The sequence below is a fragment of the Ambystoma mexicanum genome, chromosome 4p (assembly GCF_040938575.1).
Source record: "Ambystoma mexicanum isolate Mex_15411 chromosome 4p, UKY_AmexF1_1, whole genome shotgun sequence".
In the NCBI taxonomy this organism is placed as follows: Eukaryota; Metazoa; Chordata; class Amphibia; order Caudata; family Ambystomatidae; genus Ambystoma; species Ambystoma mexicanum.
Genome location: NC_090927.1, coordinates 1,270,180,838 through 1,270,208,636, shown reverse-complemented (window position 1 = coordinate 1,270,208,636; position 27,799 = coordinate 1,270,180,838).

Here is a 27,799-nt window from a genome sequence, read left to right as displayed (position 1 = left end):
CCACGAACGGATGTGTACTGTCACAGCTCCCGTGTACAGGTGCAGGAGTGGCATGAACCAACCACCCCCACCGTGGCCTGGGTGCCTGCAAGGTCAAACTCACACAGGCCTCTGAGACCCTGGTGGGGAAGGAGGGTCAAGGATATGCAGTCGGGACAGCCGTTGGCATACTGGATAACTGGAATGAGGGGCAGGAGAGGGGAGTAGGAATGACACGTGAAAGTAGGGAATGCACTAAAATAGAGTACTTGCATTAACTCATAACAAACTTGTACATCATTGTCAGGGCCTTCCGGAGTCCAGGCGCAGGAGTGGCATGAACCAACCACCCCCTTTATGGTTTTGGCGCCTGCAAGCTTGGGGCTTACACAGGCATCCGCAACCCCAGCGGGGAAAGAGGGTTAGGGAACGTTGGTTGGATAGGTACGGGAAGCAGGAACACCGGGTAGAGGGTACAGGGTTTAGAATTGGATAATTGGATAGAACTCAGGGTGATTATGGAGAAAAAAAACATACCAAATTGAATTACATATTCATCCATGCAACAGTGCACCCCCCAGCAAGCCTATGTAGAGCAGTTTGAAAGTAAAACAACAAGACACTCAGCTCTGGTTTTGAGTGCTGGCCTCCTGCCTGCGCACTCTCAGGTCCGGTTACAGGAGCACTTCAATGCTGTAAAGAGAGCCATAGTTAATAATCTGTGTGTGCCCATAACACACAAACACACCACCAAATATGCCCCATAGCAACAAACTACTCTACAAACAGACAATCTGGTGTGGATGCTTCGTACCCATACGTAACATTCCCCCTGTGATGGTTCATACACAGTCAATGCAGTACGTCAGGCGCCGGTGGGTGCGTGGCAAATGGAACACCAATGTGTCACGATTCACACAACATGCAATGTTCCCTGGGTAAGCAGACAGACGCATATAGCAAGGTATGACTTCAGAAAAAGTTGTGTCCCACCATGACCGTAAAAAAATAGGCATTGCATTTTTCAAAATGTACATGGAAATGAAATGCACTGCACCCGAGTCTGTCCCTTGCTGTATGTCCCTGTGAGCTGCTCCTTTCCATGTCTCGGAAGGCTACATGGGTGATACAAGTGCCTCAATGGCCTATGGTGGACCGGAGGGTATGTGCCACTGCCCCTGCAATTGTGCGCTTCAACACCAATATTCGTCCAAGCTCACTGTCAGTGCTGCTACTAAGCCTGCATGTGCAACTGGCCTGGTGGAAGCTTTGCTGTGTTGTGGCCCCCCTGTGCTGCTCACCTTGCCTGGAGTTCCTTGAAACACGTCAGCAGTTCTAGGATGTATGTCTGCAATCCTTGTGCCTCTGCTTGCGCGCACATGTGCATGTGGGCACCAACAAACGTGTCCAGAATCCAGACGTCCAATGGGCCATGTCTGTTGGCAAAGGTGGTCTGGAGGCTCATCCCCCTGCAGAAAGGGCATGAAACACATGATTAATGCTTTAGAGTCATCTGTGTGTGTCTCTTCAGGCATCTCATTACTGGACCATGTCAGAGACGTACATCAGAAATCACACCATCAGTCCGTCTTTCACATCCAAAGTGAGGAAAACACACTATCTACGGCATGAATTGCAACACGCACGTGTACAGTAAAGATAAGAAACATACTACACAATGCATAGCAATGAATGTACACATTAATCATGAAATACCCCATCTAGCAAAAGCAGAACAGTGGTCAATAACACCGCAATCATCCCCACTAGGGGTGTTAACACAAGTTACACAGCACCAGACATGCCACAGATATGACAGTCCAAAGCCCTTGTGTAATAGGCTGTTACACCGAACCATCCTTGCGAGCCCATGGATAAGGGAAGCAGGAGTGGCATATGTGATTCAAGGACCCCAAGCAGCAAACACATACACAAGACAAGCCTGAAGGGCCCAGCTGGAACAGACAGTGGATGCTTTCAAAAGCCACAAAGCACCGCACCGTCACATGAAAGCACAATAGACAAGCAATTTTAAACTATATTAACTAATTACACTAACTATGAAAAACCTACATTACCTAATTAAACTAACTATCAAACAGAAACTTAACTAACTAAACTAAAAGAAAAATAAAAAATGGCCACATACGACTTGGGGGGGGGCACCCAGGAGGGGGGAGGTACAGGGTGCTGCTCAACACCCACATGCAATGATGCTGAGCCAAAAAAAAACCTCCATGCGCTCAACGCCTGCACAGCCCGACCTATGTGGGAGATAGATGGTCGTTCGAGTCTGGCTCATCCTGGAAAGGAGGACGTGGCACAGTAGCCTGGCCACGCCTAGCCGCAGCTTGCCCCTCAACGGCAGCAAGTCTGCAGGAGGGGTGAGCCTGGTTCTGTGTGGCGATGTGACGTAGGTCTGCATGCAGAACCTCACGTGATACACGTGCTTCCTCTTGCAAGGTAGCACGTGTAACACGGAGTTCCTCCTGCAAGGCCTGGCTGGACAACCGCTGCACCTCCCGACAAGCCTATAGTTCAGCCGAGATGGTACGCTCAAGCTGTGCAAACCTCTCCTCTGCCCGCTGCCTCTGGGACATCAGAAGAACACCCAGAGTGGATTTGAGGGAAGCATACTCCTCCCTCAGGGCATCCATGTGCGCCTCTGCATGAGAAGCAATTGCTTGATGCAGAGACGACATTTCAGCCTGGCGTGCCCTGTCTGAGGCCGCCATGCCCAGCCTGAGCGAGCGGGCCGTGGACCGTGCCGCCTGCTGCTGGAGAAGCACCTGCCTAGCAGGGGGGAGCACAGATCGGGCCACACGCTCCATGCTCTCAGCGATGTTCTCCATTGCTGCCCCCTGCCGTTCTGAATTGGCAGTCATGTCTTGCACCCACTCAGTATACTGTGGTTGCGCGCGGCGACCGTGTTGCTGGGCTTGACCCCTGCGGGACCCAAGGACCGGGTGTCCTTGCTGTGATGGCACCGCCCGCGGCTGCACGACTACATGCCCCCATCGACGTGATGTCCCAGGCACATCAGTGACTGGTGTGGAGGGTGACCCTGCGTCCCGATCCACCACGGGCGGAGGTACCAAGACTGTCTGACCCCTCAGTGCAGGTGTCGCGGACAGAGGAGTGTCCACATCAGAATCACTCATCCCTGACACATGGACTTGATGATCATCCAACTCGACATGGACATCAGAGTCGTCATCAGGGCTGGACTCATAGGCAGCCAGAGACAAGATGGACTGTAGCACTTGGAGGTTTTCGTGGCCTACCACCCTACGACCCCCACTAGTGCCGGGTTGATGTAGTGGTAACAACCCTGTGTCTGGCATGACAACACCATCCTCCGCCTCCATTGCGTCATCACCTGAAAAATAGAGAGAAAAAAGGTCACTACACATGTCAGAAGCACACAACACACACACACACCGACAGCAAACGCATCAGGCAGACATGTGACACACAACATATAACCTGGCATGCATGCTGGGTCAACTTTGAATTGCTTCTGTGATCAGACCTATTGAAAGGTGGCAGTTTCCATGGAAGTGGGTCTATGCAGTGCAGAAAATGTGTACGCCACTCACTACCTACATGTACAAGGACTCCATGGTGTGTGCCAGGAAATGTGAAGGCAGTGCAATGTCAAATTCAGACATCACATGCATTGTGCATTCAATGTGTACCATATCAAGAAGCCAAGCACCCCTCCACCCCAGTAGCAAAGCAGGGATGCCTAGCATGGTATCAAAAGGCTGACCATACACCTGTGTATTGACAGGCAGTGTTGACTGGCATCAACAGCTTAATGTGATTCAAGTGACAACACTGCAAATGATGCTGGGACAGTAAGCAGGACACATGATGAAAACTCTGGATTCCGCCCATGTGTGAAGAAGACACAACAACACACACGACAACAAACACATCAGGCAGACATGTGACACACAAAATAGAACCTGGCATGCATGCAGGGTCAACTTTGAATTGCTTCTGTGATCAGACCTGTTGAAAGGTGGCAGTTTGCATAGAAATGGGTCTATGCAGTGCAGCAAATGTGTATGTCACTCACTACCTACATGTACAAGGACTTCATTGTGTGTGTCAGGAAATGTGAAGGCAGTGCAAGGTCAAATTCAGGCATCACGTGCAATGTGCATTCAATGGGTAGCATATCTACAAGCAAAGCACCCCTCCACCCAAGTGCAAAAGCAGGGATGCCTAGCATGGTATCAAAAGGCTGACCATAGACCTGTGTATTGACAGGCAGTGTTGACTGTCATCAAGAGCTTAATGTGATTCAAATGACAACACTGCAAATGATGATGGGACAGTAAGCAGGACACATGATGAAAACTCTGGAGGCCGCCCATGTGTGAAGAAGACACTACAACAGTTGGACAGAGTCATTGGCCATTAAACAGGCTGAGGCCTGTGACCCACAAAGATTGTCAGACCCTAAACATGTGTGCAACGCAGTACTGACCCACAGTTGACATGGGAAGGCTGATGAGATGCCATGCAATGTATGTCACCCAGGAGTTGTATTACTGTGATCATCCAGTCAAGGACACATAGGGGCATGCGTGCAATGCACATGGAGCATGAATGGGCACTCATGTCCCTGCGGAGCATCTGACCTATGCACACTACAAGTGAGATACCCTGCATCAAGTACTAAGGCTGTACCACACAGCATATGTCTGGCAGATTGTCCGCTGGAAGTTAGCATGTACACAGGACACATGAACAGGAAAGTACCCAATGGCAAGATTGAAGCAGACCAGTGCAAAGGTGGAACTGGGGTGCAGAGTGGCAGAGGAGGGGCAAGGGAGCATGCCTACATGGAGTACCCGCATGCAGGCAGAGGACACATGCACGTCAGTCATGCTATGACATTGTGCCTGGGCTGAGAGGAAGGTCACCCCACGCCACATGCAGAAGGGCCTTCAGTTGGGATCATGGACCCTGGATTGTTCATCTGTATATAGTTAACTGCTAGATTCTACTTTTTTGTTTGGATTTCCCCATGGAGCAATGGTTTTCACTTTTGTTTTTCCCTTGGATTTCATTTTTGGAACTGTGACTTTGGACACCTTTCCTTTGGATTATGATTTTTTGTTTTTCATTATTTTACAGACATGCAGCTTTTCTTTTTTAATTTCCATTGTCGTTTGTTTGTTTTTAATTCCATTCATGTTGCTTTTAATACATTTTTTTCTTCAAACTTCGATGTGTGGTATTATCTCATTGGTTTCATGCATGTCATGATATGGGTTTTGAGATTCACTTGCACCCATTGTGTGTGTGTGAGGGACATGTCTTCATTTACATACTTGCCATTGGGGTTGTGTCATGTAATTGGCATTTCTATGTGGGTGGATGCAATACTTGGGTGGGTCTTTGGCATGTGGAGGCTGGCCATAAGGGCCAGGGATCGAGATTGTGATGACGTGTTGGCTGGGGGACATGTGTCAGGACCTGCTGGCAGGTGCCCCGCACTGCTGGGTGGTGTGGGTGCAGGGGACATGTGTCGGGGCCTGTTGGCAGGTGCCCCGCACTGCTGGGGGGTGGGGGCGCAAGGGGACATTAGTGGGACATGAGTGGGGGCCTGCTGGCAGGTGCCCCGCACTGCTGGGGGGTGGGTGTGCAAGGGGACATGAGTGGGGGTCTGCTGGCAGGTGCCCCTCAGTGTTGGGGTGTGGGGGTGCAAGGGGACATGAGTGGGGGCCTGCTGGCAGGTGCCCCTCAGTGCTGGGGGTGCAAGGGGACATGAGTGGGGGCCTGCTGGCAGGTGCCTCTCAGTGCTGGGGGGTGGGGGTGCAAGGGGACATGAGTGGGGGCCTGCTGGCAGGTGCCCCTCAGTGCTGGGGGTACAAGGGGACATCAGTGGGGGCCTGTTGGCAGGTGCCCCACACTGCTGGGGGGTGGGTGTGCAAGGGGACATGAGTGGGGGCCTGCTGGCAGGTGCCCTGCACTGCTGGGGGGTGGGGGTGCAGGGGGACATGAGTGGGACATGAGTGGGGGCCTGTTGGCAGGTGCCCCACACTGCTGGGGGGTGGGTGTGCAAGGGGACATGAGTGGGGGCCTGCTGGCAGGTGCCCTGCACTGCTGGGGGTTGGGGGTGCAGGGGGACATGAGTGGGACATGAGTGGGGGCCTGCTGGCAGGTGCCCACACTGCTGGGGGGTGGGTGTGCAAGGGGACATGATGTAACGCTCACCTGATTCCCGCAGAGGCGCCGATCTTGACTGGGTGAATGCCGTATCTTCAAAGGTGATGTGTAACACACGGTTGGCTCTTTGGGCTGGACCTCTGTGCACTGTATGTCTGACTCGAAGAGTAAGATGTCTTAGGTAAGTGAACGCCAAGCTCTCCATCTGCCTCGGGGCAGGGTGCTGTAACCAGTTTCTTCACTGGATAAGGGTGCAGGCCTCTTGACCTCAGAGGACTACTGTCCGTCGTTAACTGCACGAACGGTAAGTTCTGGGCACTTCAAATGTCTTAAAAGTCTTTTGTAATGATATCTCTTGTTTTGCAGGGTTCTGGCGATGGCGGATGGCGGGCTGATGAGAGTTGAGGATCGAACCCGCGTGAGGAATAGAAGCGCCTGGAAGCACGTAAGTAAGCGCTTGTAGCCTGCTTCACGATGCGCACTAACTGTCCCTTTTATCTTGCAGGTACAAGTTCGGAGCTTTAGAGAAGCTGAAGGGTGCTGGAAAATCCACTGGATTCGGCGTGGGAAGGAGTAATGGCACGTGAGTAATAAAGTTGCCCAATGTCTTTAAACGCACCTTCTTTTGTCTTTCAGATGCGGGATGCAGCGCCGAAGGCCTCTGGAGCGTGCGAAGAGCTGGTAAGCTTTTGTCTTTCAGATGCCGGAATGCAGTGCGAAGACCTCCGGAGCATGTGAAGAGTAGGTAAGCCTTTGTCTTTCAGATGCCGGAATGCAGCGCGAGGCGTTGGTGACAGCCGATGGACCAGGTAAGAGATGCGCTGCCACTGAAGACCGTAGTGCTAACCTGTTCTTTCTTTGTCTTTACAGGTGCTGCTGAAGACTGGATTCCAGGATGGTAAGCCTTTGTTCCCTTAGGCCCAGGATCAGAAGCAGAAGACACGATGAGCGTTCTGCTGCAGAGAATGCAGAATAACACAAAGCAAGATTCATCCATCGGGTGTGGTTTAAATAGCCTCCTGTAGTGCTTAGGTGTCTCCTTCCACAGCCACGCCTAGGTAAGAAAAGAGTTCCTGCTTTCCAGAAGAGTTCCAGTGTTCTGAACCTAGGGAGTGGCTCCTGCCCCACCCAACAGGAAAAGTAGTCCCAAACAGAAGAGGATCAGGGGTTCAACTGGCAGGTAAGTAAGCAGCATGGTCTGCTGCAGGTAAGTCCACCCAAGCATTATGAGCCCGGCGCTTCCAGCGCTGGGACTGGGCATCTTTATGAGCCTGGTGCCACTGGCGCCAGGACAGGGTCCAAAAGGTCCCAATTGGGACTGGCTGGCACTCGGAACTGGGGTTATGGGTCTGCTTCCAAGGGAGTCGGGCAAGTCCTGATCTTTTGGAAGCAGAGATCATGATACATGAGTGGGGGCCTGCTGGCAGGTGCCCTGCACAGCTGGGGGGTGGGGGTGAAAGGGGGTAATGCATTGGTGATCACTAGTGCAAGGTGACATGTGGCTTGGCTGGGGGGGCATGCCCATGGTGGATGGGCTGCCTGCGGGACATGCCCAGGGGTGCAGTGTAGTCCCCTGTGGTGTGGTCTGCCTGCAGGGGCCGTGGAGGGTGTAGAGGGAACACCTGGGAGGACCAACACTGCCAATTCACGTGTAGGAATCCCCTGCACCCCCGAAATACACGTACCCCACTCGCACAGGGCCTATCGCGTGTGGAACTTCCCCGCACCCCAGAAATACACGTACCCTGCTGAAATTGCGTGTTAAACTTGCCGGCACCCCAGAAATACACGTACCCTGCTGCAATCGCGTGTGGAACTTCCCACGCACCCCAGAAATACACGAACCCTGCTGAAATCGCGTGTTAAACTTGCCCGCACCCCAGAAATACACGTACCCTGCTGAAATCGCGTGTGGAACTTCCTGCGTGCCCCAGAAATACACGTACCCTGCTGAAATCGCGTGTTAAACTTCCCCGCACCCCAGAAATACACGTACCCTGCTGAAATCGCGTGTTAGACTTCCCCGCACCCCAGGAATACACCTACCCTGCTGAAATTGCGGGTTAAACTTGCCCGCACCCCAGAAATACACGTACCCTGCTGCAATCGCGTGTGGAACTTCCCGCGCACCCCAGAAATACACGTACCCTGCTGAAATCGCGTGTTAAACTTCCCCGCACCCCAGAAATACATGTACCCTGCTGAAATCGCGAGTTAGACTTCCCCGCACCCCAGGAATACACGTACCCTGCTGAAATCGCGTGTTAAACTTGCCCGCACCCCAGAAATACACGTACCCTGCTGCAATCGCGTGTGGAACTTCCCGCGTACCCCAGAAATACACGTACCCTGCTGAAATCGCGTGTTAGACTTCCCCGCACCCCAGGAATACACGTACCCTGCTGAAATCGCGTGTTAAACTTGCCCGCACCCCAGAAATACACGTACCCTGCTGCAATCACGTGTGGAACTTCCCGCGCACCCCAGAAATACACGTACCCTGCTGAAATCGCGTGTTAGACTTCCCCGCACCCCAGAAATTCACGTACCCTGCTGAAATCGCGTGTTAAACTTCCATGCACCCCAGAAATACACGTACCCTGCTGAAATCGTGTGTTAAACTTCCCCGCACCCCAGAAATACACGTACCCTGCTGAAATCGTGTGTTATACTTCCCCGCACCCCAGGAATACACGTACCCTGCTGAAATCGCGTGTTAAACTTACCCGCACCCCAGAAATACACGTACCCTGCTGCAATCGCGTGTGGAACTTCCCGCGCACTCCAGAAATACACGTACCCTGCTGAAGTTGCATGTTAAACTTCCTCGCACCTCAGAAATACACATACCCTGCTGAAATCGCGCGTTAGACTTCCCCGCACCCCAGGAATACACGTACCCTGCTGAAATCGCGTGTTAAACTTGCCTGCACCCCAGAAATACACGTACCCTGCTGCAATCGCGTGTGGAACTTCCCGCGCACCCCAGAAATACACGTACCCTGCTGAAATGGCATTAAACTTCCCCGCACCCGAGAAATACACGTACCCTGCTGAAATCGCATGTTAGACTTCCCCGCACCCCAGGAATACACGTACCCTGCTGAAATCGTGGGTGAAACTTCCCACGAACCCCAGGAATACACGTTCCCCGCTTGCCGTGTGCTGTGTGGCGGCCCTGTATACTGGTCCAGGGTTAGCGCAGCCCTTTGTGCTGGATTGGGGATTTTGATGGCTTTTCCTTGCGCTAGGGGCGTTCTTGGGGGCGTTACTGGCGCTGCTGCAGGGTCGCTGCGTCACTCTGCGCCGCGGCTGCTTTTGGTGGCTAAAATCCATGAATACGCTGTGCGCCGAAATGGATTTGGCGCATGCGGCTGGCGCACTCTATCGCACGCGCACACTGTGCGCCAGCCGCGTGCGCCACGTGTGCACTTAATTCTATGAATTACCCCCATAGAGTCTGTATTGAACTCGTCAGTTTTCACTTTAGGAGACATAGAATTGCTATTTCATGTCATCTTGCCGGCAGATTTATGGAAACAGGTTAGGTCTGTAGATGATGTACCTGTTATGGGCGATACATGGGCTGCACTCGAAATAGCTGATAGGTCAAAAAAGGCTGCTGAGAAACCTCCACAGAACATATTGATATTACGGAATCACACTGTAACCAAATTTAAGACTTTGTTGCCCTAGAAAAGAATCGTTTGGGGTAAACTAACTGCATGCATGCAAGGGAAGACGGGGTTGCTTCTGATCAATCCTTAACAGCATTAAAAGGTAAGAACAGAGTGGGATGACTGCACGGCGATTAGAGTCGGCAGTGGATTTGTTATGGTGTATTAGAATAGCGAATGATAGTGTACCTTAATGCTTCTCAGATTCTATGCAAAGATTGCCAGAAAACTTGTTTAAATTGAAGAAAGGTATTAGTGAGCAACAAAATCACCACACACCCAGTACTGAGCAGCACGTTTATCCCACGGACCCAGCCTCGGGACTGATAAGAAGTAAGCCTATTTTTAAAAAAAATATTTATTTTGAAACTTTTACATTCATCAAATAACATTGCACCGGCAGGGTGCTCTTATAAAACAAATACTCTCCCATCCCTCTCCCCCCCGGCTGCAATGTGTCCCCTGTGTCCACTGTATTGTTCATTGCCTCTGTTTTCCGACCCCAATTGGTAGGTTGACTCCACCGTTGTTATTGCGTTGCGATGGTCATTGTCGTCCTTTCTCTTTAGGGGCTTGTGTTGTCTTGGCCCTTCGGGTCGGTGTTGTTAAGTAGATATTGTACATATGGACCCCCAAATATCAGGAGGGCGCGCGTGCAGAGGTAATGTTCGGATAAATTCAGTGTCCATGTCTTGACAATACGTTATATCCCTCTTCCAGTCCTCAATCTTGGGAGGTGGGCCGCAGCCCCATGACAGTGCTATTCTTCTCCTCGCTAATACCATGAGAAGTGCGGCGAGCCTGTGTGATGCCGGTTGTAAGTATTTAGTAAGACTGAGGAGCGGTCCCAACGGCAGAGGGGTCACCTGCTCTCCAATTATAGCAGCCGTTGTTTGTATAACAGAGGTCCAGAAGCAGTGAATAGCTGGGCAACTCCAGGCCAAGTGGAGGAAGTCGGCGCCTGCACATGCACACCTCTCGCAACCGGCCGGAGCATCTGGATGATGTTTGATTTTCTTGACTAGGGTATATTACGTTTGGTGTACAAAGTTAAAGTGAATTAGCTTATAGCGCATGTTTAAAGTAACTTTTTGTGTCTGTTGGAGGATATAGACCCAGTCTTCTTCCGGAAGGATTAAGTTTCCTCGTGTCTCTTAACATGGATTTGTAGAGAATTGAGACTAGTCTACCCTTTCCCTTAGTTTGGATCACATTGTGTAACAGATCCCATGTGGGGGGTTGTTTGGGGAATGTGGGAAATATCCTCTGTGGAGTATGGCGTAGTCTGAAGTAAAGGAACACATCTAGGGAGGTATTTCCTCCTCTGTCCTTGGCCATTTGAGGGGTTAGGAAGCTGCCCTCTTGGAAGAGGTCTCCAAGAGATTGGATCTTTAATTTATCTACCCAAATCATGAACATCTTTTCGTTTGTGAGGGGGATACCGGGAATTAACTTTATTGGTAGCAGGGGAGAGAATCTTATGACCACTCCGTACTCGCTGGCGATCTTCTTCCATATCATATAAGTGGACAGGACTGTGTTAAGTGTTTTATGCGGTACAGGGATGTTACTTATTATGACGGCACTTAACAGGTCTGGAGAGGCCAGGGCTCGCTCCACCTGTACGTGTGGTCTAACATAGTGGGTGGCATACCAATGGCTCAAGAACTGCTCCTGAGCTGCCCAATAGTATTTTTCTATGTCTGGAGGGCCAGGCCGCCTCCCGACGTCGGTAGCGTCAGAGTATTTTAGGCCACTCGCGCAGGTTTACCCGCCCATATTAACTCTAAGATCGCTCTCTTGATCTTTGACAGAAAAGATTTAGGGAGAAGTAATGGAATGTTTGTGAAGAGATAGAGAAGTTTGGGGAGGATGACCTTTTTTGTCAGGGAGACCCTGCCCCAGCGTGTCAATGGCAGGGACTTCCACCTCTGGACTCGTTCCTGCAGGGAGTGTAGTGTAGTTACATAGTTGTCTTTAAATATCTCTTGGTGGTTGCGGGAAATATAGATACCCAGGTAGCGCACCTTCGAAGTTCCCCATTTAAACCCATGATCGTCTTTAAATAATGCCGTGTTGGAGGTCAGAGGGAACACTATTGATTTAGAATGGTTGGTTTTAAGGCCTGACATTCGCCCAAATTTTATCACTTCTCGCATTACTGGGTTAAGATTGGTTTGGGGATCACTGATAAACAAAATGACGTCGTCGGCGTAGAGGGAGACTATTAGCTTGTGGGGGCCCAGTTTCAGCCCTCTGTGTCGCTGCTCCGCTCGTAGCCTTGAAGCCAAGGGTTCCATTACTAGGGCAAAAATAAGAGCCGAGAGAGGGCAACCTTGCCTCGTTCCCCGCTCCAGGGCGATACCTGTGGATCTTGTGTTCCCCAGCGTGATGTAAGAGCGTGGCTCGTTGTATAACAGTGCTACTAGCTTCAAGAAGAAATTCCCCAAACCCATCTGCCTGAGTGTTGCGAACATGAAGGGCCATTCCACTGAATCGAATGCCTTCTCTGCGTCCAGCAGCACTGCTATTGCCTGTTGCGTCGGATCTAGGGCTTCAATGATGCCGCACAGCCTCCTGATGCCATATGTTGTACTGCGACCTGGGATAAATCTGGCCTGGTCACCCAGCACCAGGGCCGGCAATAAAGGGAGCAACCTGGTTGCTAGGATTTTGTTGTCTAAATTAATTAGGGAAATCGGCTTGTACGATGCACAGTCTTCTGCGGGTTTACCTACTTTATGTATCACCATCACATTGGCTTCACGCATCGTGGGGGGGAGGCTGCCCCGCTCCACCGATTCTTCATAGACATGAAGTAGGAGGGGGGGCCACAATGTCAGCCTGTGCTTTATAGAATTCTCCATTGAGTCCATCGGGCCCGGGAGCTTTGGTGTTCTGCAAGGATTTAATGGCTTCCTGAATTTCTTCTAGCGTTATGGGAGCGTTCAGGGGTTTACGCAGGTCCGAGCTCACCCAGTACAATTCAGTGTCATTGAGATACTCCTGTATTGCGTTGGGGTCTGCGGATCCCTTGGAGCTGTACAGGGTGCGATAGAAATCTCGGAAGGCATCAGAGATTTTTTCTTCTGTGTATACCAGCTGGCCTTGCACATCTCTGTGTTCGACTCGGGATGGAATTTTGTCTATCGTAAGTAGGAGGGCCAGTAGTGCGTCAGGTTTTTGCCCCTCTCCGTACTGCCTGATCTGATGTCTTTGGCCAGGGAGCCTTAGTTCTCTGTCTGCTGTATCTCTGAACTTCAGGAGTTCTTCTTTTAGCTCGGCTTGGATGCGTGGATCCGGGTCGGAGGAGATTTCGTAGTCTAGTTCTTTCAGGCGGAGCTCGCTGCTGGATAGCTCTTGACGGATCAGTTTTAACATACTGTTTTCTTTTGCTAGACAAATTCCCCTCACGTAGCATTTGAACGTTTCCCAGAAAGTACTCGCCGACTCGACGGATTCCATGTTGATCTCTAGAAACGAGGTTATTTCTTGGCATAGTTCTGTCGTGAATACAGCATCGGTAAGTGAGCTGGGCTTGAACCTGCAGGTGAGTCCAGGGACTGAGGAGCCCGCAAGGGTGACTTCTAGTGTGACCATTGAGTGGTCTGAGTATGATCTTGGCAAAATTTGACACGCTCCCCATTGGAACGGGCTGTGGGATGAAGCTAGGATGTAGTCGATCCGAGAGCTGGTGTTGTGTACCGCCGAGTAGAAGGTATAGTATCTGTTGTCTTGATTGTGTCTTCTCCATACGTCGGATAGGTTAAAGGTCTGGCAAATCTCTCGGACTTGAGCACTGGCTTTGGAAGGACCTCCTGTTGTGTTATGGGATTTATCGAGCCTGGGGTCGAGTGTGGTGTTAAGGTCCGCTCCCCACACAATGGTTGTCGAATTGGTCATGTCCAGGTGGGTCATTACCCAGTTGAAGTTGTCAGGGCCATCAGTGTTTGGTGCGTACGAATTCACTATTACCACCTCTTTCCCTGCTATTATGCCCTTCACCAGTAGGGCTCTCCCCTCGGTGTCTCTCCGTGAATTAATGAAATTGAAGTTGGTTCTTCTGTCTATCGGGATCACAACCCCTCTGGCGTACGACGAATAGGACGAGAAATACCGGTGACATCCCCATGCTTTGGCCCAGTGTTGTTCTGATATAGGTAGTAGATGAGTCTCTTGCAGTATGGCTATGTTGATTTTGTGCCTTCGGAGGTATTGGAGGACTCTTCTCATTTTTGCTGGTTGGTTAGCGCCACAGATATTCCACGTGGCGATCTTAAGCGTCGTCAATGTCGTTTGGGATGTTTGTTCCGGCCATGCTGGGCAGGGACTTGGTGGTACGATGGGAGTCGCTGTTCATGGTGGAGTACAGAGGGCTTGACTGTCGTTGGATATGTGGGTCTTCACACTACTATTGTGGAACAGGGGTGTGCGGGTTGTGGCGGCTTTACAAAACTAACTTCCCTCCCCTGTGCGGGCAACCCCCAACTGGCCCGCAATGAACAGTCCCAAGTTAACAATACAGCTAACAATGCTGTGCCTGGGGTGCAAGTGGCCCTCCAAGAGGAGGCTGGCTCCCTTCTCCAGTGGTGATTCTTTCTCTGTGGTGGCTGTTGTGGAACTTTTGTTCGGACTCCTGCCTCTGCTTTGGGTGTCTACTGTGTAAGTTTTACGGCGGGTCTCTCCTTGGTCTGTCACCTCTTTGTGGTCTCCCATTGTGTGTTGCTGGCTTGCAAACAGAGCGATCTAGGTAGTCGCTTTTCTCCTCCGGCGTGGTGAAGAACTTGGACTTGCCCTCGTGCTGAATGCAGAGTTTGGCCAGGAAGATCATGGAATATTGAATCTGGTTTTCTTGTAATCTACGCTTCACAGCGGCGAACGATCTTCTTTGCACCTGGACTACCTGTGAAAAGTCTGGAAAGAATTGGATCTTGTCGCCGTTGTATTGGAGCTCTCCTTTCTCTCTGGCCGCTCGAAGAATGGAGTCCCGATCTTTGTAGTTTAGAAGTTTTGCTATGATTGGGCGAGGGTTAGCTCCGGGAATAGGTCTCGAGTTGGGCACTCTGTGTGCTCTTTCAACGACAAACAGCTTGGACAGGGTCTCTAGCCCAAAGAGATCTGAAGATATTTTTTCCAAGTGGTCTTCCATTTTTATTGCAAGTTGTTCTCTGACCGCAACTACCCTGATGTTATTGCGCCGAGAGCAGCCTTCCAAATCTTTGTTCTTTGCGCTTACTATTTTCATTTGCGCTTCCAATGTGGTCACTCTGGATGTCAGGGCCGCTGCGCCATCATCGAGGTCAGATACCCTCTGCTCGACATTGTCCAGTCTGTCAGCGTGCTTATCCAGCAGGTGTTGGAGCTGATTAACTTTGGCTGAGCTTACTCCCCAGGCCTCCTATGCCCACCTTAAGGTCAAGGAGGATCTCTTTGATATCAAGGTCGTGGGTATGTTCTTCATCTTCTGCAATAGTCTGGTTAGGAGATTGTGATCTGCTGCTAGAGAATGTTGCTTTGGTTGTGGAGTTGCCCTCAAAGTTCAGCTTTCTCTGAGATATGTCGGTTTTTCCCATGATTGTCACCGTTTCCACCTTCTGCAGGAGCTTGGTGCAACAGGGGCAAGCCTGGGGGCGCCGACTGGGCAGCCTCACCTATCCGATTCTGGGCGCTGCGATGCGCTTGATGAGGCCGGGCTCGCTATTTAATGTATAGCTGCGTGTTCACTGTGTTTGTCTCAGATTAGAGTATTGCTGTTTCGGAGCCTTTGATTAACTCTACTGAGATGGGGTCTACGCCCTCTTGGGACACTTGCCGGTTTAATCTCTCGGCGAGGCGAAGGAGCCTCCAGCGGTATGTGGACCGTTGTGCAGGGTATGTTTCAGGCTGGGCTCTGTGGGAGGCACAGGGCATGTGGTGTGGCTTCCGGGGATCTGGATGTTGCTGGGGTGTCGCATATCTCTGTTGATACGCCAAATTACCAAAATAAGTCCGGATTGATTCCGGCGGTTGCACGCGTGTCCGCCGAGCCACGCCGCTGCTATGGATGTTGTGGCTTGCTACTTTATGTTTGCCCTTCTACTGCGGTCTCGCGCCGGGTGCGCCCACTCCCGGGCCACCGCAACACCGCAAACCGCTCCTCTCAGCACGCCGGATCCGCGCCGCGGCCCACGCGAGCGGCCCAGGGCCCGAGGGGGCGATCTCTGCCTTGGTGGTTGGTTACGTGTTTTGTGTCACACGGGAGGACCGGGGGTTCTGACGGGCTTCGCCTCACGGGCGGATGTGTATGGGGGCGCGTGGGGCGCTCGTACCTGGTCTGCTGCTGTGCTCAGCCCGGGCGCCCGGCGTCATTCCCCCGTCTACTTCGTTCTCCCCGGGCTCTGCAAGTTCTTTAATGACACCGCGTTCACTCCTCCGCCAACTCTGCTGAAGTCCGGGGTCTCGGCGCAGCTCCGCCGGGACGCGCTAATGTTAATTTCAGTCACCGGCACGCCCCCAGTCAGCGGCTCTCTTTCCACGAGTCCCTCTGCGCCTTCGCCGCCCGCACACCACGCTCACATGGGAACGGGCGGGGTTCTTTGCCTTCGAGCCAGCAGGGTGAGACGTTGAAGGATCGGCCAGTAAGTCACCTCGTTCGATGCGGAATCGCTCTGTTGACGGCTGGAAGACAGCGGGAGGCTATCCGTGCACCGCAGGAGCTTCTATTTTTCAGGATGTTAGGGGAGCTCCACGGAGCTCACAGGGAGGCCGCCATCCTGGACGGCTCTCTAGTGCCCTCAAGAAGTAAGCCTATAATTTTACTCAAATCACTCTGCATGCTCTTACCATTTTGGAACAGAAAACCGGAGGTTTATATACCAGAATAGAAATGCTTGGCAGAATAGCAGGTAGATCAGATTTGTTACTTTATAATCAAACGTCAATCATGGATTGAAGGGTATCTGGTATTCTTTAGATTATATGTGCTTTGACTTTAATCGGAACAGGCAATTACTAGCATGGCATTGGCTACTGATAACTATCACCTGAAAAACCTTGTTTACATCATGCTATAGTCTAAATTAGAACCCTCATTGTATACCCATGTACTCTGTCTACATTTAGGTCTTGAACCTGAAAACAGGAGAGTGCTCTACCCCAGAGTCGTCTGAGGATTCAGAATACTCTAATATATTGTTTTCTCCAGCATGGGTTTCTTCACCCAGCTCCTATAAGATACGCTTACTTCCATCTTCACCTAATATAATGCATATATACAAACACTGTCTATATATGGTAAACATAGTTACCAGACATGTATTCGTACATTATAGGCACATAGAGTACTAAATTACATGATGGTCACAGCGGCTTCCTGTTGATGTTTTGAGCTAAAATGAGTTGCTCTGAAACACCAGAGACTCTCCTCTGAATGTTTTCACATAAGGACCAATTTTATTCATTGAAACCAAGTTTATTCACCATGGTCTGGTACTAATGCTTTGGCCCTCATTACAAGTCAGGCGTTAAGGGTTTAACGGCACCGTCGGCACCGTTAACCCTTAACGCCTGATTCACACTTTAATGCCTGCTTTTTGCAGGCGTTAAAGTCCAAGGCGCTAAGCGACCTTGGTGCTAATTACGGCACCGTAATTTACGGTGCCGTAATTAGCGCCTTCCCCATCCCCATTATGCCCTATGGGGCAAAAATGGGAATGGGGAAAGGCAAATGGTGAATGGGGAATTACCGCCCTACTCACCTTGGAATGGGGCGGTAATTCCGCCATCCACCATGGCGGAATCCGGCATGGACCATGGTGCTAATAGCTAATAGCACCATGGTCCACCGCCTGACTTGTAATGAGGGCCTTTGTCTTGAATTTGTTGTCCTTGAACAAAAAACCTCTGTCCATCTATTTATCAGTAGTTTGACATATTCTTTATTTATTTGACTGTTTTTCAGTTCATACTTTTTGGCTCAAGAAGAAGGGATGTTGATCCCGAAACGCGTCAGCCTTTCTATTTGAACTGTTTATATACATGATTGATGCTCATTTAAACTGCATTTACTGATTGACATTTAATTTGTTTTCTGCATCAAATAATCCAATGACAAAACAATTTGTTGTATTGATTAAACCATTATGTTTTAATGCCTAAATTATTGTTTTCTCTTATATTAACTTTATTAAAAGAGTGTTCATTTTTAAATTCTAAAAAGATTTTCACTTAACCATCAGATGATGGAATATTGATAGTGTGCAGGGGACGGGAGTGCTCCTACCTTTGGATCCTCTTTCTTTTCTCTACATATAGGTAATAGTGATCCTGTGCCAGGGTCACGTTTCCTCCCCAAGAACCTGAAAATAATATAGAACACACTTATACATCCCATTAACAATACATAAGGTTACGTGAGTGCATCTACAACCCTCCGCAAAGACAGAGGGAACCACAGAGTATTTTAACAGGTTTGGACAAGTGTTTTCGGATTTCAGTGGTCAGGATTTGAGCATGGAACCAGGAAAGGGATTGTTTGTTGATAAATTTGTACGCGGCTTATTGTCCGACATTCATTCTCAAATCACAGCCTCTGAAAGTGCATGGCAGACTAAGTCGCAATCCAAAATTCTACATATGACCCAGTATTATGAGAATAGGGTGAACTATGAGAAGGAGAATTGAAAAGACAAAGGTTGACTTAAAAACTAGGTTGCTCTTGCAGCGAATTGCAAGAGGAATACACAGAGGAAATGCTCAACAGAGAGGACAGTTTACCCCACAAACGGGGACTGTAAATGTAGACCAATGTGCATATTGTAAACAGGAGGGCCACTGGAGGGTCCGATCCTCCAGCAAAAAGCGAATGGAATGCCCAGTAGAAGGTTGAGAGCATGTAGCAATGGCATCCAAGGACCGAATAGAAGTACGTTTTCCCAAAAACAGCAATATGATAACAATGCGGGGAGCCAAGATGGGCACAAAATACTAGAAGCGCAAACGTTTTTGACAATGCTACACACACATATTCCACTGAAGATTTTACATTCAATTACATTTTGTTTCGCTAGTACAGCCCCGAAGCACGGTCTGGAACCTACTCCTATCCCCGTAGACCAGAAAGGACCCTACGTAGAAATAACAATTGGGGATAGGGCGCACACTTTTCTGGTGGTCAGAAATGCTCCATTGACCATGCAAAGGTTCCAGATATTCCCCTGTCAGGGCAACAAAATGTATCAGTAGAGTTCTCTGGCACCCCAGTAGTAAGCCCGGTTTCTAAACCGGTGCCAATGTCTTTAGGACCTTTCACTGACTCATGTTCATTTTTATTAACAAGCTATTGCAGTGAATATCTGCCGCGATTGAATTTATTGAAAAAATTTGACGCAGTGATTTAGTGCTCTCCAGATGGAATATACTTGACCATTTCTCCCATTTTGACCATTTCTCTTCCACCAATTCATGGCTTTGTCTTTACCCAGTGAGTTGCACCAGGTACCTACACATCTATGGGCAGTAAACAACAAGGATGTAGGAATTTTAGATGTTGAACCAGTGCGAATTGTTTTAAAAACCGGTATTGCATTGCAACGTATACCACAGTATAAAGTTTCAGTTGATGGTGAGCAAGCACTTAAAAGCATTGTCTCTGAATTAATACATCAACGTGTGATAGAAGAAAACTCTGGTAGCGCATGCAATATCCCTGTTTTGCCTCTTTATAAAAAAGGTGACAATGCATTACCCTACCGTTTTGTTATTGATCTTCGAGTGATTAACAAGTTAGTCGCACCGCAGTTTCCCATTGTTCCCGACATCACCACATTTCTCACTATGATTTCTACAATGGCAATGCATTTCTCAGTCATTGGCCCTCATTACGACCCTGGCGGAAAGTGACTGACCGGACCGCCACAGCGTAAATAGCGTTTCCGCCATTGCACGATGGAGCAAAGTGCGGCCCATTCCGACCCATCGGGCACGAGCACCACGGCATGGCGGAAGTGCAAAGTCCGCGATGGCGGAAATGACCCCCAAACGGCCCACACCGCCGCCGTACGGCGCCCTAGGTGCAATACCGCTACCCATCACAGCGGACACCGCAGTGAGCGCCAACCGGAAAGTACGGTGACCGTAAATATACGGAAACGGAAGTAAAAACATGGGCCCGGAACGGGAAACATCCCGCCGTACACCTATAAAACCACAAAATCCACACAACCACTAAAAACACTACCCTGAGACACACCCCAACCCGTCATCCACCCTAGCGAAACCAAGAAAAATGGGAAAAGTAGCGAAGAAAGCGTGCGACCGCAAGCGGCAGGTCCACTTCTCCCGTGAGGAACTCACCGTGCTAACAGAGACCCTCCAGAAGAATACTGCCGTCGTCTTCTCCACGCAAATGACCAGGACGGCACTTGCGAACAAGAAGGCCATATGGGCTCTGGTGGCACAGCGGGTAAGTGCGGTGGGGACTGCACCCCGCAACCCACAGCAATGCAGAAAGCGATGGGACGACCTGCGGATACGCGTCCGCAGCATACTTTCTGCCAACCGCAACATTGCCACAGCCACCGGGGGAGGTCCTGAATCACCCATCAAGTTGACCCCCTGGGAAGAAATCTGTGCCTCCACCATCGGAATGGAGAGCATAGAGGGAGTCGGAGGGATGGAGAAAGGAGTGCAGACATCCGAAGATTCAGGTAGGTGGCCCAAATAAAACAATGCTAAATCCACAATGTCCAATCATGTGAAGTACCATGTGTCCACATAGTGCAACAGAAACACATGTCCAGGAGAACGTCCACACACATCGGCCTGATAGCGCACTTTAAAACTCACAATAAATACATAAATAATTAAAAACCCCTAAAAAACCCACTACACGTGCAGCAGGCACACCCTAACTGCAGGCTGCCAAACAACTGCACCCTCACTCCACACACAAATGAAAGCACCTCCAAGGCCCCGACCCAAATCACCCTCAGGTACCACCCCAATGCATGTGATACAATGCCATTCCAATACCCACAGACCCATTAATAACCCTCGCCCTCCTTTACTCCACCACAGGGTCCGATCCAAACGACGAGCATCAGGACACCCCTACCAGCACACCTGCAAAGAGGGCCAAGACCAACGGCCAAAGACCCTCCACCTCAGCTGCACGCATCAAGACACGGCAGCAGCACAAATCAGGTGGCAGCACAGAGGAGGGAACATCAACAGGCACCCCAGCAGCCAGCATGCCCACAACACCACCACCACAGGTCCCCCCAACGGATGCCACAGAAGGCACTGCCTCTGGTGGCAGCAGCACCATAGGTGACACCCCATTGATGGCAGCATGCTCCGACACAGAAGACGGGGATGTCGAAGTCAGATCCATCCATGACCTGTCCCAATCCCCCTGTCTGTCCCATCCCGTACACCATGAGGATACCACGAAGGGGCACCCACAAGACGACGACTGGCCATCCCCCACAAGCCCTGTGGCAAGGCAACATGAGGTCAACAGCCCCTCTGTGACACCCCCGCAAATGGCCATGGCCCAGCAGAGGCAACAGTCCCTCGACCAGTTAATCGTGCAACAGCAGCAACTGGCCACGCTCCTCAAGGACCATGCCGATGAATGTGGGGGCACTAAGGCAGACATAGAAACATCAACTGAGACACTTAGGGCAGAAATGGAGAGAAGTACAGAGACACTAAGGGCGCAAATGGAGAGTAGCACCGAGAGCCTGAGAGTCCAAATGGAGAGTAGCACCGAGAGCCTGAGAGTCCAAATGGAGAGTAGCACCGAGAGCCTGAGAGTCCAAATGGAGAGTAGCACCGAGAGCCTGAGAGTCCAAATGGAGAGAAGCACCGAGAGCCTGAGGGGGGAACTGCATGCGACGTCCAAAGACGTATGTGCCGAACTTGCCGCAGTGCGCCGTGTGCTCACTGAGCTCTCACAAACCCTTAGGGACATGCATGGACGTGAGCAGGCAGAGACATCATCCGTTGCAAGTTCCGTCCAGGGCAGCCCCCAACGTAGATCTGGGAGGAACCTGCGCTCCACAGGCAGGGGTGCCCCTGATACCCGCAGAGGGGGCTTGCAATAGCGACAGCCCACTGACAATGAGCATCTTTGGACACTGGTGTTCGGGGGGGAGGTAGGAGGGTGGAGGGGGTGTGTTGGGCTCACTTGGGTGGCGGGTCGATAGGGTGTTCAACATGATATCACATATGCCATAAACAGTGCACGATCAACCAATGAGATGTGTGGACAATGATCTTTGTGTACTAGGCCATCATAGGCGTACAGTCCATATTGTGCATGTACCAGACACACACAGTGCCACGAGTCCCGTGTCCATGTATCAGCCACCAGGCGTGAGTGCTAGAAGCATGCATCAATGAGATGCTGACGAATGTCACGGCCCTCCGGTGCCTCGCAGACTCCTTGAGGTGCTGCCACATCCCCACCCTCATCATGACCATCTTCAGGTGCTTGCAGTTCTGCGTCAGGGGGCATGGGCACATTTCTACGTACGCACATGTTGTGGAGCATGACACATGCCATGACCATCTTTGCAACCTTCTCATGGCGGTACAGGAGTGCCCCGCCAGACCTGCTGAGGCAGCGGAAACGAGTCTTCAGTAGGCCGAATGCCTGTTCAATGACTACACGGGTACGTGAGTGGGCATGGTTGTAGTCCTCCTCATGCTGGTCCCGTGGGTTCCGGACTGGTGTGAGGAGCCTTCTCTTCAGTGGATACCCAGCATCACCTGTATGTGGACGAGAAACGTATGATGTGCAATGCCATTGCTACGTACGCACACCCCCCCCCCTTCCTGCCAGGTCATTGCCGAATCACATACCCCACATTATCATGCATGTAATGAGACTCACCGAGTAGCCAGGATCTGTTCCCTGCGTGTCGCTCCATGTAGCGTGGTATTGTAGAGTTCCTCAAGACCATAGAATCATGGGTTGATCCAGGGAATCGGGCACAACAATGTGTAATGATCCTGTTGGAGTCACACACCATTTGTACATTCAGGGAATGAAATTGTTTTCGGTTGCGGTACTGGGCCTCCATGGCATGTGGGACGACCAATTCCACATGGGTGCAGTCGATGGCACCAATGCAACCCGGTATGCCGGCAAGTGCATGGAATCCCACTTTTGTGTTGGTAATTTCCTGCTCCGAGCGTGGTAGAGAGATGTAGTCGTCTGCGTGCTGCAGGAGGGCATCGAGCACTTGCAATAGTGTCCGTGAGAACAGTGGCTGAGAAATGCCATGCAACTGTCCGACTCTGTGCTGGTAGGTGCCTGTGGCCAGGAAGTGGAGTACAGACACCACCTTCAGTAGGGGTGGGATGGCGGTTGGGCTATCTATCATGCTGACAAGGTCAGCCTGTGTCATGTCCACAATGGCGGCTATGGTGTCCCGGTCCAAACGGTAGAGGGTGTGGATCTGCTCATCAGTGAGGTTGAACGGATGTGCTCGGAGGCGTGGGATTGCGGGCTGCCTGCGTGGTGGTAGTGGCTGTGCTGGCGGCCCTAACTGGCCCTGCCTTGGCCTCCTCCTCCTCCTGCGTCCCCTCCGTGCGGCCGGTTGTAGTTGGTGTTCGTCTTCTTCTTGGAGTTGGAGTACTTGCAGTGCTATCAGGTCCCCCAGGGCCAACATCGCGAGTCCTGCCGGTAGCATTTCGGAGTGGGTGTGGGTGTGGGAGGAGACTGGGTGTGCAATTTATGTGTTTTCAGGCTGTATGGCCTCCACCTGTGGTGATTCATTCCACCTGTGCAAGCTGCTCTCCCCTTTGGCCGAGCACGTCCCGCACACGACGCTGCAATTCGAGGAATGGCATCTTGCTATTGCAATCATGTATTTGTACCCGATGGCCGTGTAACATTTGTTGATATGTACATTCGGCTATGGTCCCATTGTTTCACATACAATCTTTGCAGTCGCGAACAGACTTGTGATGGGTCAGTGGAACGTAGTACTCGAGTAACGGTGGGCCCTCATGCATCACTGTACCGAGTTGCACCGACGGGCGGGGCGTCCCATTTGTGGGTGAAGGCAGTTGCCATTTTCACACACAGCCGCACTAGATGGATTAATTTGTGATTTCAAACGGCCACAGATGCCTTTTCGACGTGATGTTGCAAATGAGGAATTCGAAGGGCGGCGCTTTCGGTTTTCAGCTAGCGGCGAGGAGATGCCCACAGGTCTGACTGCAAATGTAACGTTCTATTGTTCAATGTCCTTGAGACAGGGGCCATGGCGAGGATGCAATGATTGATATGAATAGTTTGGGATGCGCAATAGAGACGTGGGCGATGAGGCCGGACGTTCCCAAATACATGTTACTTCACAACACTGGAATTACGGGCTGGGGCACTGTGGATTTTGCAGGCTGCATAACGCACAGACTCAATGGAAATTTCACATGTTATGTGAGTAAATATTCAGGAGTTCTTATACCGGGATGAGGGAATGATGAATGGATGCATGGGCAGATGATTTGATACAGAGTTTGCCATGTACAGGGCTTCTTGGAATCTGTCCGCCTCCCCTGCGCTATGTGATGCAGGGCTGCCATAGTGGGACCATCGTCTATCTGGCCTTGTTGAGCCCTCCCTGTCTCGACGCGCCTTCAGACACTTGTGTCTATGCACGTTACCAATCCCATCAGATGGATTCTGTGTTGACAGACGCATGCACAGGTACACTCGTTTGTGATGGTGTTTACACCTCGATATAGATAGTTATGAGTCGCAAGTGGATTTGGGGTGGTGATGATCCTTTGGAGTGGGCTAGCATGCATATGGCTGTGGATTTAGTGTGATCATTGAAGTGAGTTGTTCGAATGTAGTTCTGATGGCCATTCTGTTCTTTTTCTTTTCTTTTGGTTGACAGGTATCTCCTCCCCTTTTGCCACTGCCATCTGTATGCCACTCCTGCAGATGGCTTTTACTCCCGACACCTGCTGCTTCGTGTTAATCAGTGAAGCAGCATTACGATCTTATGGGACGATCGCCAATGGGCCACATGCCCTTACGCAGTACTAGTGGCTCGGAGCAACATTTCGGCCTTTCAGCTGGACTAGTGCCTCCCCATTGGGACGGCCCTGCGGTTCTGTGCGCTTCCATGTTGCCTTTTCGTACGTGAATGTGGCTCTGTGTACCATGATGGAACAGGGCGTCACATAAGTAGTAGCTGGTCATTTCTTGCGGATGCAGCCCACAATGGTGAAATGTGTTTTGGAGTTCATGGCCTAATGGCTGTATGGGCTTGGTGATTTTGTTGTGCATTAAATTTCTATTCTGATATGGGACGTGTAGCGTTCTTCTTTGCGAGTGATGTGGCATATTCCTATTTGGGGAGCGATGTATTGTGAGGAGATCTGCATTGGGTTCCAGCTTCGGAGTTTAGTTGCGTGGTACTGTGCTGGGCGCGTTTGCCTACGAAGCCCAGTGAGGTCAGGGATGGGGGCTGCCAATATGACGGTTTGAATGTTGTCATGCTCAGGGGCGGGGGATTGGGTTTTGTGTAACAGATGCCGGTCAGCCAGGTGGACTGGTGGAATGATGTGATTTTCGGAATATTGCTGGTCACAGGTGCCTGTGTTTGCGTGCATTTCTGGGGGGGGGACTGTGGTCATGTCCATTGGAATGGCTTCTGTATTCGTGCCATCTGTGCCCTGCAGCTCCCATTGGCCCCTCTTGTGGATCTTTTGTTCGTTGGCATGCATGGGTGACTTGTACATTTCACTGGTTGCATTGTGACTTCATTGCACCTACGGGGAGTTGTACTTTGTGGGCAGGGAGCGGTGTACAGGCACTCAGTGGGGCCGTTTACGGTTGATTCGCGATGCCGTACTTCTCACCATGGCGGTATGGTACTTTCCGCCATGCTTGATGGCGTTAGGTACATGTCCGCTAGGGTCGGAATTCGCGTACCCTTGCGCCATGGTGGTATTTACGGTTTGGCATGGCGCGCGCGCGCGTACTTGGTGCAGTTAGCGTTGGCGTTCACTACGGTGTCGCTAATGGCTTCGTACTTTGCGGTGACGGGTCATAGTCGCACCGAGCGCTATTCGATGGCGGTATTGCATTTCCGCCATCGTTTTTCGATTTCCGCCAGGGTCGTAATGAGGCCCATTGACTTGAAAAATGCATTTTTTAGCATTCCCATTCACCCAGATAGCAGGTACTTGTTTGCGTTCTCCCTTGGAGGACGTTCCTTTACGTTCACATGAACACCGCAAAGATTCACTGAGAGTACTACCATCGACAGTAGGACCCTCAAGGAACAACTGGATACACTAGAATTACCCTCCACTTGCACACTCGTGCAATACATTGATGACTTACAGAGACCGCTTGCAAGGAGGGTACTGTTTTGTTACTAAAGCATCTAGCCGATAATGGTCATAAAGCATCTTTGAAGAACTTTCAGTATTGTCAACCCTAGGTCTCCTGTTGAAGGAGGGAAGGTGCCTTGCACCTGAAAGAATACAAAATATCTCTGACATGATGATACCAAATACACAGAAAGAAGTTAGGGCTTTTATCAGGATGGCTTCCTATTGCAGGCAATGGTTTCCACATTTTTCACTTTTGATCAAGCTTTGTTGACATTAACAAGGAAATACGTACCATTACCTCGACCTTGGGATACTGATTGTCAGGACGCTTTTGATCTGCTCAAAACTGCGCTATGTTCCGCACCAGTATTGGGCATACCAAATTATAGCAAGGAGTCTGTGATGTTTGTGCATGAGAAAGATGGATGTGCTTTGGCTGTTTTGACACAGGAACATGGAGGAAGGAACAGGCCATGCAGCTAATTTTCCTCTGCGTTACACCCTGTTGCATGCGCTTTGCCGGAATGTCTCAAGGCTGCGGCTGCTGCCGCTGCCTCAGTTAAACAGAGTGAAGGCATGGTTTTGGGTCACTCTTTAACTGTGATGGTGCCTCACTCGGTAGATGTACTACTGAATAGAACGCAGACTCAGCATCTCACATCTTCCCAGCCCACAAGCTAATACTATTTGCACCCCACATCAAAATCAAGAGATGCTGTCCTTTGAATCCGGCTGAAATTTTACCTCCTCTAAACGAGGACAGTACTAATGACACAACCCACAATTGCCTTTATGTCACTGAACAAGACCCCAAAGGAAGAATTGACTTGAGTGACACACCCTTGCCATCCCCTGATGGGGAAATATTTTGTGATGGTTCATGTTTCAAACTCCCAGATGGCACTTCTACTGCCGATTATGCAATTACCACCTTAGACACAATTATTGAAAGCAGGAGAAATCCTCACAACTCTGCCCAGGCAGCAGAAATAATTGCTTTGACTAGAGCGTGTGAGATATCACAGGGGCTTGGAGTGAAAATTTATACTGACAGTCAGTATGCCTTTAGAGTAGCTCACAAATTTGGGAGACTATGGGCCGAAAGAGGATTTTTAACATCTCATGGTACTAAAATTCAGCATGGTCCTTGTTCAACTATTATCAGCATTGGATCTGCCTAAACAACTAACCATAATGAAATGCGCAGCACGCCAGAGAGTGACTGATGATATTGGGAGGGGGGCTGCATTCGCAGACAAAATAGCCAAACAAACTGCCACAGACACGCAATCAAGAATGTATGTGTTGGACATCAGCAGCGTGAAAGAAATGCAGGCCGAAGTCACAGCCGAGGAAATTAAACTATGGGGTTCTGTTCCAGCAGCGTTGGATAATAAGGGTTGTTGGGTTGATCATGAGAAACAGAGGTGGATGCTGCCCAATGCTTATGTAACAGCTGTAGTTACTATGGCACATCGACCAGCTCACATTAGCGCCAAAGGTATCTGTAAACATCTAGATCCAGTATGGAATAACGACAACATTCCTGAAATTTCAGAATGACTAGTTCAGAACTGTGTGATCTGTCTACAACACAACATTGGAAAGGGAAC